This window comes from Ruditapes philippinarum, unplaced genomic scaffold (genome assembly GCF_026571515.1).
Source record: "Ruditapes philippinarum isolate M1 unplaced genomic scaffold, ASM2657151v2 ctg643_1_1_1_1, whole genome shotgun sequence".
In the NCBI taxonomy this organism is placed as follows: domain Eukaryota; kingdom Metazoa; phylum Mollusca; class Bivalvia; order Venerida; family Veneridae; genus Ruditapes; species Ruditapes philippinarum.
Window position 1 is genome coordinate 243036 of NW_026855860.1, and position 13260 is coordinate 256295.

Consider the following 13260-nt stretch of genomic DNA (forward strand, 5'->3'; position numbering starts at 1 on the left):
AGTTTCTCTTTGAAATCCAGTGTTGTTAACTATTTATTTTGCAGACTTAAAATTTAGCTATGTTGAGTTCAAGACAATGGTATGCTTGAACAGTTCTTCTTCTAATGGTTTGCATTAATGGTATTTTTGTTCCCCTTAGGTAGTTGTTCATTTGGTAAATGTGGGTGCACTCTTGTGAAGAAGTTGGCTTACTCTTGTGAAGAACAGGGTAGTTTTGCAACATCTAGGAATACAGGTTAAGAATCCTAACTGTACATGTCACCCTCTTGTACATTATTGGATTTATTGTTTTAAACATTTGGTGAGCACAAAATCAGTCATTTACATTTACTCATTTAAGCATACAACATTTAAATGCGGGTTCGATTTCATTTTGAGATAATGAAATATGATTTTTGGATCTAACCTTTGACCCAAAGTCTCTGTTCTGCTTCACATGTAACACATAAAGCTTTGTTTTGACCCAGACTACATCAGTTTTATTATTATCGTTATCATTATTTCTATGCACCCTTTTAATTTTTATGTACATTTTAGCTGGAAAACTAAATTTCATCACAAATTTACTTTTATACAATTAAAGACATTTATTGTCACATTTGAATTATCCATGAGTAAAATTAAAATGAAATGCATTAACAGAAATCCTTGGCTGGCTGAAGGATCCCTTTGGGTATGGTTATGTATTCTGTATTCGGTAAAATTGACTTGATGATATTTAATGTTGTGGTATTTTCCTTAATCTAGAATTGATGGAAGTAGGCATCTGGGTACGCTAACAACTCTTGTTAGACTTGACAGAAATGCTTACGAGCTTTGGGATCAGAACTATTGATTCTTGACGGCGGCTGAAATACGTGAAGAGCCGTACAAGGAAATGTTCCATAGAATTATCTGCTCTAGTGTTAGTTTTCCTATGTCATTATTTGAATAATGGCATACTGTGATTTACAGATGCATTTGAAATGGTGATACAATTAAGAAAATCAATGTTACAAATGTAAGTGGCATGTAATTGATCGCTATTTTTATTATAACTTCACAATCTTAAATGGTTTTAATTCCTCCCTTCCGGACTGATTTCTATAATTGATAAAGTAAAGGTGGTAATGTCTGGGTTTTTATATAAAAAAATGAATATTAAGAGCTTTTTTCATTTACATTCATTTTTTTCTAGTCTATTTGATATAGAAAGTGTTATTGTCAATACTTATCGTTTCCCACTGATTTTTTTAAACCCGGTACCCTTTAAACCATTTAATTTGTTTTTCATACTCTGTTTAATACGAGCTCTCGTTAAATTTCATTTAGAATTCTCCCGAAATTTAATCTCATATCTGATCTGATCTTGTCTGTTGATGAAACTGTAGTTATTTATATAACAACGTTAGAAAATTGACACTACCGTTCCCATGAATTATGCGACCCTTCCCTTGAATTATATGACCGATCCTGTTTGGTAAATTTTCAATGGTAAATCAGCAGATTTGCAAGAACTGTGACTGGATTTTAGAAAAAAATAAAATATTTACTTATAGAAGCCTTATTTGCTTAACAGATTACATATTTAGCAGGTGAGTATCCTGTTTACATCTTCTTAGTCAAGAATGCTTAGTCAGAGAGTGTAAATTTCAATTAGCATAAACATTTGGAACATGTGCCGCTTTGAATTTAGTTCTGTTTGTGGTTAATTTGTATGATTTTAATAAAATATTCTTAGAAAGATTAATGTTTGGTTAATGCATGGGTAAAATGTTATTTGCACTTTTTTTTTAAAGAAGAAAAAAATGCACATAATGTTTGATCCTGGTCTGAAATTATGCACAGATGAGCATCAGAAGTGTTCTGGCCTGAAATTATGCTCAGATAACTGATAAGCATCAGGGTTGTTTTAGTTGAAGACACCAAACCATATGATCCTCGACAGGGTTGGTCAAACCAAAACTTTCCATTAATTTTAGTTCTAGTATGCTTGCTATCTGTACTGGGTTAATGAAAATTAGTTTCATGCCTAGCGCATAAGTACATTCAAATATCAACTCATTTGAATAATTAAAAGATCTGTTTAAGAGGATGATTGATAAGACAAGGTGATTGTTTAATTGAGATCTTAAATTCAAGGTAACATTTAATTGCATTATAAAAGTCGACGTGATCTTTTAGTGGGAATGAATTCGTTGAATGTCACAAGTGATATTTTAATACATGTTTCTTTTCATTGAATCAATTTGGAATTATATTTTTCTTTCAAAACTGTTGATTTCTGAATGACTGAGATATGATCGATTTTGAGTAAAATACTCTACTTAGGCTTCATTTTTTGAACTTTTGGCTGGGTTTTTTTTTTGTAACACTAACCTCGTACTACAATTGAAAATGAGCAATTTTTTTGTAAAAAAAATGCATCTTTTTTCATCAACGTAATTATTCAAAAGGCATTGAGACATTCTTAAATCTGTACACCATTATTATACATATTACTTGTGTTTTCTTGTAAATAAAAATGTTATTCATCATATTGAAATGTACTTCAATGATTTTATAGCTCGTAGCCAAAGATCTATAATAATTTTGCTGAAGTCAAACTTCATAGTCACCACATGTCACAAAACTCATTTATCAAGTTGCATAAAGGAGTATTTTCTATCCCTGAGTTACCTTAAATTAAAAAAAAAAACAACCCCAAAACACCACATATTTAATTGCGTCTAAAAGTTATTGATATCATTACATACTTTCTAGAGAAGGAGATTTGCGATGATTGGTGGCTTAATATTAATTATTGTATAACTAGGACTGGTGGTGTTTTATAAACGTAGTAAATGCATTTTCTGGCTTTGTTTTATTATGATTCATTACACTGAATTTAAATTTTAAATCTGTCAGGCCGAAAGTTCGGCTTTGTTTATGTAAGATACTAGCCAGAAGGGATTTAAAGTTTGTTTTAATGTTTCATCAGTATGTGGATAGTATTTGCATAGAGCAAGTTTTTTTTCTCGAGAATATTAAAGATATATATGTATTGAAAGTTTGTAACAGTTATACTATACTTGGACTGCAAAATCAATTGTCTATATTGCCCAGGTTGTCCTATGACCTGTTCAGACAAGTGGAAAATTTCAAGAATTTACTATAGTAATAAAATATCATACGGACAAGTTAAGAAATGCTTTAGATAAAACAAACAAGTTAGTCTAAATCAGATTTTGCCAACCCTGAGTAATATCTTAATTCAAATGTCCATATAATGAGGGAATAAGTTGCTATAGTTGGGTTCCAGGATACAGTAATATTCTGTCAAGAACATAGCCTGTCTTTTAATTGTAGCCATTTGAATTTCACTGCCATTACATTTATTTCATTGTAGGTTGATATAAATATATGTATTTCATTCTATTTGAAATCAAACTGTCCATGTTTCTCATTATATATAGCTCTCCTGCAGCAATTAATGTAAAATTTTTAAAACCATTAGCTGTATTTTGATTTTTAAACCCTTAAAGGAAATCCATTGAGGTCCAAAAGCCCCAAGAACATAACAATTTGATTTCTTACATAGATCAGCTTGGCCAACATAAAACGGAAAGATGTGCATAAGAATAATTAAGAAAAATCCTAAGAAATACATTTGAGTAGTTTTTAAACCCTTTTGAGTAAAAAGTGTTGCAAGTTACAATAAATGGAACATTTGTCACGAATTATTATTTCCAGTACTGTCATGTAAAAAAAAAAACGCCAGTGGAGTCCCTTTAATGTTAATAGTGGTCTGTCACTTTGAAATTTTAAATCAGGGCCAGTCTAATCTTTAATGTAATCTGTGTACCTAACAATTAGGTCTATATACTAGCTGTTTGGTCCATTTGTTAAACAATGGGACAATAGGTGTATTTATCATGTACATGAAATATTTTACTGCACAGAAGGCTGAATTTTCTAGTCCTTCATTTGTCTTCATGTGATTTTTAGGGTAGAACTCCCATTTTTTTGTGACTGTTGAATATTAAATGTTTTATGTTCAGAATTTATCAGGTGTTATATTTCATTTTGCGAAAGCAACCATGAAGCGTTGGAGATTTATTGACAAACTTGCAGCAAATATTTTATTTTTATTGGTTTCAAAATATTTTTATTATCTGAAATTTCACAGATTTATTGAAAGTACATATTTTTTAAATATAATTGCTTCAGCTTTTGTTTTAATTCTCTCAACGTACATTTTAAATTTTTGTGAGCAAAATTGCGATTCACAGAAACAGTGTATAAAATTTTATATAAAAACATATATTTCATGTAGAATGGGCTGTATTAAAACTGCTTTATTTTACACATTTTTTTTTATGAAAATGGCAGAGTTGTATATATATATGTACATGTATATGGTAGATTTTATAGTGTATATTTGTTATATAGTTTTGTACAAGGTTAAATTTCACATTTCTCATACGTGTGTGTGTATATATTGCTTTTAATTTGTATGTATTATACATAATTTGATTGTCATCTAATGTATTTTTTTTACAATCACCATATTTTATTTTATGAATGAATTTTTTTTTTATTTGCCTGTAGTTTGAAGTTTGGACAAGGTCATAACTTCTGTAATATTTCACTCAATTCAATACTATGACAAAAGTGTAAGATGAAATTATTTAAAAGGAAGCCACAGATTACATTGGCAGCTCCAGAGGGAGGTGTTATGGATTCATGATCCACCAACTCCCTCATCCTCCTTCCTCTATGGGGTTTGGCCAGTGTGTGGAACCTGATTTGGATATCAACTTCTGCTTTTTAAGCAAAAGTCATGCAAAAACTAGTGAAAATCAGCAAAATCTTTGACTCCTGAGCTACTCTGGAAAAATTGTAAAGTATTAAACCCCCTAAGAAATATGCATTGCTCCATGTCGAAATTTTGCAACTCAATATGGGGAAAAGAAGTCCTGGCCGAAGGAGCAGGCCAAGACCATAATTGGTCAAAGTCAGCATTGATAGGTCAAGGTCAGCATAGTTAGGTCAAGGCCAGCATAGTTAGGTCAAGGCCAGCATTTATAGAACACCTGTTCAATGGGTGTAGACTATACTTTAAGTTATTTAAGTAAGTCCATTTTACCAAAACAAGTGGGGGAAAAGGTTATTCCATTTACACTTTGATGTAAGAATTAACCTGTAAATTCTCTTTCTTTGTGATTTTCTTTTTGATCACCAGACACTTGCGGGAATAGTAACAATGTAATGGTACCAGTTATGATAATTTCTAAATCATTCTACATAATAATCTATTCACCCTTAATCAGTTGACTTTCTTGTGTCCAGCTTCCAATTTTGAAACTGTCCCGTTATCAATTTTGGGGAAATGAAGATGAAAAATTTGAAGTTTGTGGGACAACTGTATAAGCCTGGTCAGATAGGATCGATGTGTAGGCTGGCCTTGCCCTAAACTAACGATCACGGCAGATTAAGGGATTAAAACGATAATCATTGACTTTGCTATTTGTACATATTTTATATTGTTTGCTCAAATTTTATGCTTTTTGTGCATTTTCGAGGTGTAAATATTCTACATATAGTCTTGTTTGATTTTCATTGTGTGTTGTAAATAGAAATGCCTCATTGCATGGTAATTAATCATCTTTTTGCCAGGGATCTTCTCGTAAATTTTTCTTATGTTGCAATGTATAGTCAAATATCTCATCATACCTGAATTGTGTTAACACTTTATATCGTATGTTGGCTATAAGTAAATTGAGAGTGTAATTACTTCCCTTGAATTTTATAATTACTTCCCTTGAACTTGTATTTTGTAATGTTTATTTGTGTGAATGATCTCCCCTTTATATTTGAATATCTAGAAAGCCTGCATAGACTTTCTTTAATTGCCGGCCAAATAAATTGACCAAGTTATTACCTCCCTTTAATTGTACAGTTACTTTCCTTGTGAAACTGTATTTTCAGATGATTTTAATGATCTCCCCTGATAATTAATTGAATTTTCAAAAAAAAAAAAAAAAATTGAATTTAGGAATTAACAGATCTGTTTTTCTTTAGTATGTTGTTTGGTCATAACTCTTAAAAAGTATGTTGACGGTGGTACTGTGATTTTCATGAATTCATGAAATCATACATGTGAACTCTCCCACTTTAAGCGGGAGACTCCCACTTTCTGCAGCCATATTTCCAAAGAATTTCCTTTAAATAAGTGGTATTTTCCACAAATTTAAGAAATCTACCTCCTTTTGGTGTCAGAACTTCCTTCTTTGTTTCTTGCAAATTCCAAAATCTCCCTCTTTTTGCACTTGATCGTCAAAAAAAGTTTACATGTATGTGAAATAGGTTCTGATCATGCATATAATACAAATGTATATCGGCTGTCTTATATCTGGGTGTTAATGATTTTCTGTACTTATATTATAACTCCTGTTACCAATCATGAAAAACAGATGTTTGTCTTCATACAATACTACTTTCCATTGATCTTTTGTTTGTTTTAGCTGCATATTTAATTAAATTAACCTTCAACCAGCGGCATATTTTGCTATGGTATTAACATCATTTTGAACTTGGAGTAGACTGAAGACCTGTGGTAGATTGAAGGATTTCAATATCAAAGAACAAAAATTGAGCTACTTATAGTACAAAGCCCGGGTCCAAAGTTATAAAACTCACATCTCACACAAAACTCAGATCTTACAAATAATTGGTCAGAAATATAAATAATAATAGTACATTGTACATAGCCTCAGGGTCAGAGGCTATATAACTCCGATCTCAAGAATTTGATTGGTCAGGAACTGCCACAGAATGTTCAGTGACCAATGAAAGGCCTTAGATTTGAGACAGGCCATGGCTAAAAGTTTTTTAACATTGAGGCCTGGTTACACTGATGGCAATGACTAATCACTTTCGTTTCACAGCACGTTAAAGGTTAAAAAGTATGATGTTTTTAAATTTTTCTCATAGAATTGTATTTGTATTATTAATTTTACTGAAAGTCATATATTTCGAAATAGTTAATATATTCCTTTTTTTGGCAGCATCTGGTTAATTGAGATACGGTTTAAAATATTTGAGAATTAAAATTTTTTTTGTAAGATTTACTTTTATTATGATCGTTACACATTCTGTACTGATATTTCTGTTATTGCTAATTAAAGAATTAACATCTCACTTCACATGTAAGACTGTCAAACTGTTTAATAATTATGTTTTAGCTATTAGATAATAATACTGTTTGACTGTTTGTTAAACTATTGTATAACCTGGGGCACTTTTATATGTTATAATGACCTTCCCTACATGAATGCAGCCGTTATATAGCAGTACCAGTTGGCACTTTTAGTGTAGTCTGAACTGACTCTGTCAGGATGTTAAGTTGTTTTAAGAACTTTGATATTGAAATCCCTTGAAATTAACCCTCTACTCACTAAATATCATAAATGGACTTGTCCATCTTTTACATTGGACAAAACCATAATAAGATGATAGGGATGTGCAGGCTAATCGTGGTCTGCGCCGGCCACCTGGGAGGTAGCAGGCTTAGGGTTTAAATATTTTTTATTGTATTTAAATCTGGACCAAACCATTTATCATTTTTAGGAACAAGTTTAAAATGAATACTGACTGGTATAGTGAACAGGGTTAATCATTGAAATGTTAAGAAAATTAATTAGAATACAAATTCAACTGGTGAATGTTAACTAAATTTTGGCTATACATCTCAAGGGACAGTTTGACTTGTCATATGGTTATTCTTTCATTAATGAGACTATTATACCGGGTTGAAATTTATACCTTGTTAAATTTTGTTGTTCATAAAACGTTTCCTTTTTAGCTCGACTTTTCTATGAAAAGGGGAGCTATCCTACTCGCCCCGGCGTCGGCGTCGGCGTTGGCGTCACACCTTGGTTAAGTTTTTCGTACCACCCCACTTTATTTCAGAAGTATTACAAGTATGGCTTTGAAACTTACCATACTTGTTCACCATCATAACCTCCATCTACAGACAAGAGTACATAACTCTGTCAAGGTTTTTGACAGAATTATGGCCCTTTTTTGACTTAGAAAGTGTATTGAGCTTGGTTAAGTTTTTTGTACCACCTCACTTTATTTCAAAACCATTGGAGGTATTGCTTTGAAACTGACCATACTTGTTTACCATCCGACCTTCATCAACAGACAAGAGGACATAACTCTGTCAAGGTTTTTGACAGAATTATGCCCCTTTTTGACTTAGAAAATACATTGAATATGGGTAAAATCCACTTATTGCCTTAACCCTTTGAGATATTGCTTTGAAACTTTTAATGCTATTTCACATCATTACCCCCATCTGTACGCAAGAGAAGGTAACTCTGTCAAGGATTTGTTTTAAAAATTAAGGCCTTTTATCGACTTAGAATCTTGGTTAAGTTTTTAGTACCAGTCCACTTTTTGACTGAACTGTTTGAGATATTAATTTGAAAGTTGGAATACTTGTTTACAATCATGATTCCCAAACATGTCCAGGAGAAGGTAATTCTGTCAAAGATTTTATTTGAATTATGGCCCTTAACTGTCAATGTTTTGTATTACTGCAAAAACTTTTTTTATTGGCAAGCAATAAAAAAGTCGAGCGCGCTGTCTTACGGACAGCTCTTGTTCTTAGTCTTATTCAAATATGTTTTCAGATTTTCGTTTAAGATTTCATTTACAACATGTGTTATTAAAATTTGCATTTAAGCACATTATTCATACAGTTTTGATGTCCTTTTAACAAGCTGTTATTGACTTACTTTTAAACTGTTATATCTTTGCCCGATGTTTGTAGATTTTATCGTTTATCAAACGTATAACCACAAAAGCAATTATGTATTTTATATCATCTTTTTAACGACTTCCGAGCAAATACGTTTTGTATTGATCATAAAAATCTGAGTAACAAGACATATTACTAAAACATATATACCTGTTTAATGAACCCCACAAGTTGGAAGTTAACTAAGTTTGAAACTAGTGTGTTTAATTAAAGCTGTTTAAAATTTTATCCGTCTTACAATATCCTGGGGATATTATACATGTTGGTTGACAGTTAAGATTTATGTGCGATGCATTTTATTTCATGATTTGCATATCTTTAAAGCGGCTAAAGCTTGCAGTTGAATTCATTATGTTAGGAGATCTTGCAATAAATGAGTGAAAGCAGAGGCAAAAAGAGGCGGCATTTCATAAGATTATATTTTCAATTTAAGACAGAAAAGTATGGTGTTTAGATAAGCCTCTACAAAAAAGTTATAATCACAGAAAGTAATTGCAGTTAATATTAATAAGTATTATTTTGCATTTCTTGTGGATTTTAAGTCTTCTACATACATTAAATATAGGTTAAAGTTTATTAGTATGTAATTACAAAATTAAATTGGTTGGACGCAGTGCAGCCAAGCGACCAATTTAATTTTTGTAAACACGCTACTAATAAATTTTTACCAGCTTTAAAAATAGTGGTTTGAATTATTTTATAAACAGTCGATAAAATTATACTAGTCTGATCAATAGTTTGCCTATTTACCAAAGAAAATGTGTTAGAAATCATTTGAAATACTGCAATACTGTTGGACAAAAAGTTATTTTAAACGCTAATTAAATGTGATTTATCAGAATTGACATTATACATTATGCATGTTGTGTCAAAAGGATTATTTTGATAAATTAGAATAAGTAGTACATCTGTCCTTTGTATATAACAACATGCCTGAATGCAGAATACAACTTGTGTATTCATTAAATTGAAATACATATACTTGAAATTCTTGTATAACATAATAAGATTCAGTTTAATATTAATCATAAATAAGGGTAACCAAATAATGCTCTTATTTATGATTACACATATTTAAAACAGTGTTAATTGAATGATATAGGAATTCTTTTTCTTTAAAAAATCTTTTTCATCAACAATGTAAGTTTATGTCACTAGTTATAACAAGATAAGAATGGCAAAACCAAGTTTTTTATTCAGCAATTACAACAGGAAAATAATTTGTTATTTTTTTCACAATTTCTACTGTTAATTTGTAGGTCTATTGTGTCTTGAAAGTTACTAAATATTATTGTCAGCATATTTATTTTACCGATTTTCACATTTTTTTTTGTGGTTGGTACGTTTTGATTTGTTGAAGATTATAGAACAGAAATATTGGAACATATTTAAGTTTTATGTTTAGGAGGTTGTTTTTTTTTCAATAAATCGTTCATATTCTGCAACATCTGGTAATCTTCTCTTGTTTGTATGTTAAGTTTGTGATCAACAAAATTTATTTCTGCGTAGTGTCAGTCTTGTAAAAGTGTCAGCCCTCGACCAATTTTCTCTTGACCAATCGTCTCTTGACCATTCGTCTTGCGACTAATCGTTGTTCTTCTTACAGACTAATGCTGTGGTGTTGTTAGAGTTGATTTGCTACATGTTTGACTAGCCCTGTCCTATTTTATTACAAACACAGTCCAATAGCCATTCTGTGTTTCTTTAAGGGCTCTGATTGCTGTATATTTCAGTATAATACACCATGAATAAATTTTCTGATACACATTATAATTTGCCTACTTTTTCCAAATCTTAATTTGTCTCTCAAAATGAAAAAAAAGCAACAAATAAAATACTGCTGTATAATGAAAACGGCTCAATTTCAAGATAGAGAAAGGAAATAACTTTCTGTGGCTGAATAGCTAAGGATGCTAACCTCAAAACATTAATTTTGTTCTTTTTTTCTACTGTGGTTTCAGATTCTACAAGGAATAGTGGGATTGTTTCCATGCAATTTCAAGTCAGGAACCTGTCTGATAATTAGTGTATTGAAAGTTTATTGTAGTACCCAGGTGCCCAGGCTTGTCTGAATTTATTTACTGTATTGCCAAGTCTTGTCGGACTTCAAGGCCCTGTACTATGTGGAATGGCTTGTCTGAATTAATGTTCCACATTGCCCAGCCTTGTCTTAATTTATGTACCACAATGCCTAGCCTTGTCTGAATAAAGGTACCATAATGTCCAGCCTGGTCTGAATTAATGCACTAATGTGCCAAAGCTTGTCTGAATTTATGTATCCAGGTACACAGGCTGGTCTGAATTAATACACTAATGTGCCAAGGCTTGTCTGAATTTATATATCCAGGTACACAGGCTTGTCTGAATTAATGTACCTGTTGTATTAATGTGCCTGGTCCAGTACAGCTGGAATATTGCCATAATTACGACCTTCATAATAAAGTTGTATGATTTAAAACCCAGCCAAGAAACGATTTAACAATAGTAATTAAAAGCAGGTATTGTATAGAAATTTTGCCAGATCTTGAGCGTAAATCTGTCAGCCTGTCATAGCTAAAATTAGATTTGCAGAGCTAAACTGAATTGATATCAGTTTATGCTTTTATATGTCTATACCAATTCTACAAGGAAAAATGACTAATGATAGCATTAGTCGTGCAGTATATGCATTTCTGTTTGTTCATTTAGCAGGGAAAGTGTGTGTTAAGTTTTAGACATCTGTTTTCCTCTACATTTTAAACAAAAAAAAACAAAACAAAAAAAACAAAACACATTTATAATTTCTTGAAGTTTGTGTTATATCATGGCATTTTGTAAGTTCTACCAGATCACTGGTATGTTTTTATACACTGACATACAGTATCACAAGAGCAAATGTTCATTTAATGAATCGTTGTGCTTGTGACATGTTTTATTTAAATACATTTTGAAGATTAAAGTGGTTAATAAAATTAAAATAAGCTTCATGATTCATGTATCAGGTGATTAAAAGTATTTAAATTTCAAACGGAAATAGAGGACATTTTCTACAACAAGGGCGTTAAACTTTACATAAGTAGGTTTCCTATTTATAGTCAAGATAATCTTTAAGTTACAATACTTAATCGTAAATTAGACATTCTGGCGTGTTTGTATGTACGTGTATGCCTAAATTGACTACCTTTTTAATTTACATTTTAAAATTTGTCCTGTTAGAAGTAGGTCAGCACATGTTATTTTCTAACATTGTACAATTATACTACAGCCATGATGCAAGACTTTCCCTCTCTCGCCATGATGGTAGAAATGTAAACATTGGCAACGCTCCAGGTTTAGTGTAAAAAGACAAGAATGCTGCATTTTTTGTCTAAATGCAAGTAGTGTGGTATATGTCAGTGTTGAATTTGAGATAAAGTTTTTCAAGTTGATAGATTGTGAGAATATGGGTCATTAGATTGTTGATTTGTTATAAAAAAAGGTTTGTAAGACTAATTGAGAGTAAAATATTACAAATTAATTAAAATCCAGTAAGATGTTACATGATTGCACACATTCTATTACAAAATAGTAAGAAATAATGTATTGAAGGAAAATTTTTTTGCTATTAAGATCTTGTGCAATATATATTATAAAACTGTAATCCTTAATATCTTAAATGGACTTGTTTGGATAAAACCATTTAGTAATTAGAGAAAAATTTCAAAGTATGTGCTAAATGAATAGGGAACAGTGTAGACCATGATCAGGAGGCACATCTTGGCTGATCTTGATCTGCACTGGTCATAATGGCTATGTTGAGTTGATGCATTATAATACATGTACAGTACATATACACAGGTTCCTGACATAACTATTTAAAATCAAAATCGTGAATAAGTACATTTTGAATCTGGTAGAAATTAAATACATGTATGTCATTGTAAAGGTGAAAATTGTATCTCGGTAAATGTCAACCTTGCCTACACAATGAAGAGTGAAGACCTCTCGAAACTTCTTCAGTTCATTCAGAAACTCTCCTCTCCTACTGTAGATGAATAAATTAGTCATAAACTAAAGGTATTTTGTAGCATGTGATAAAAATGTTAATGGTTTATAAATATATGACAACAGTCCATCAAGCGGTAATGTATAGTACATTTAGACTGACCTAATTATTTTCATAAAGGTGAACGTATAGTTGACCGAGCATAGAATGTAAATATTTCATCATCAAGTATATAAACTATGTAACAGTACTGTAATTAATTAAAGATAAATACAACATAATTATGCTGTCACTTCAATTGAAGTAAATTCAATGCTTTAAAAACAAAAACTACATTAATTCAGCAGAAAATTTACTGCAAAAAACATCGGTCATCTATGTGTACGATATAAATAAACCTAATTCACTAGTACAAGCCAGGTCAAACTGTGCAATTGTTCCGTCTTGACGAGGGTGGATACTGTATAGTTAACGGTTACCTTTCTGACGGCAACTTATTCTACCCATA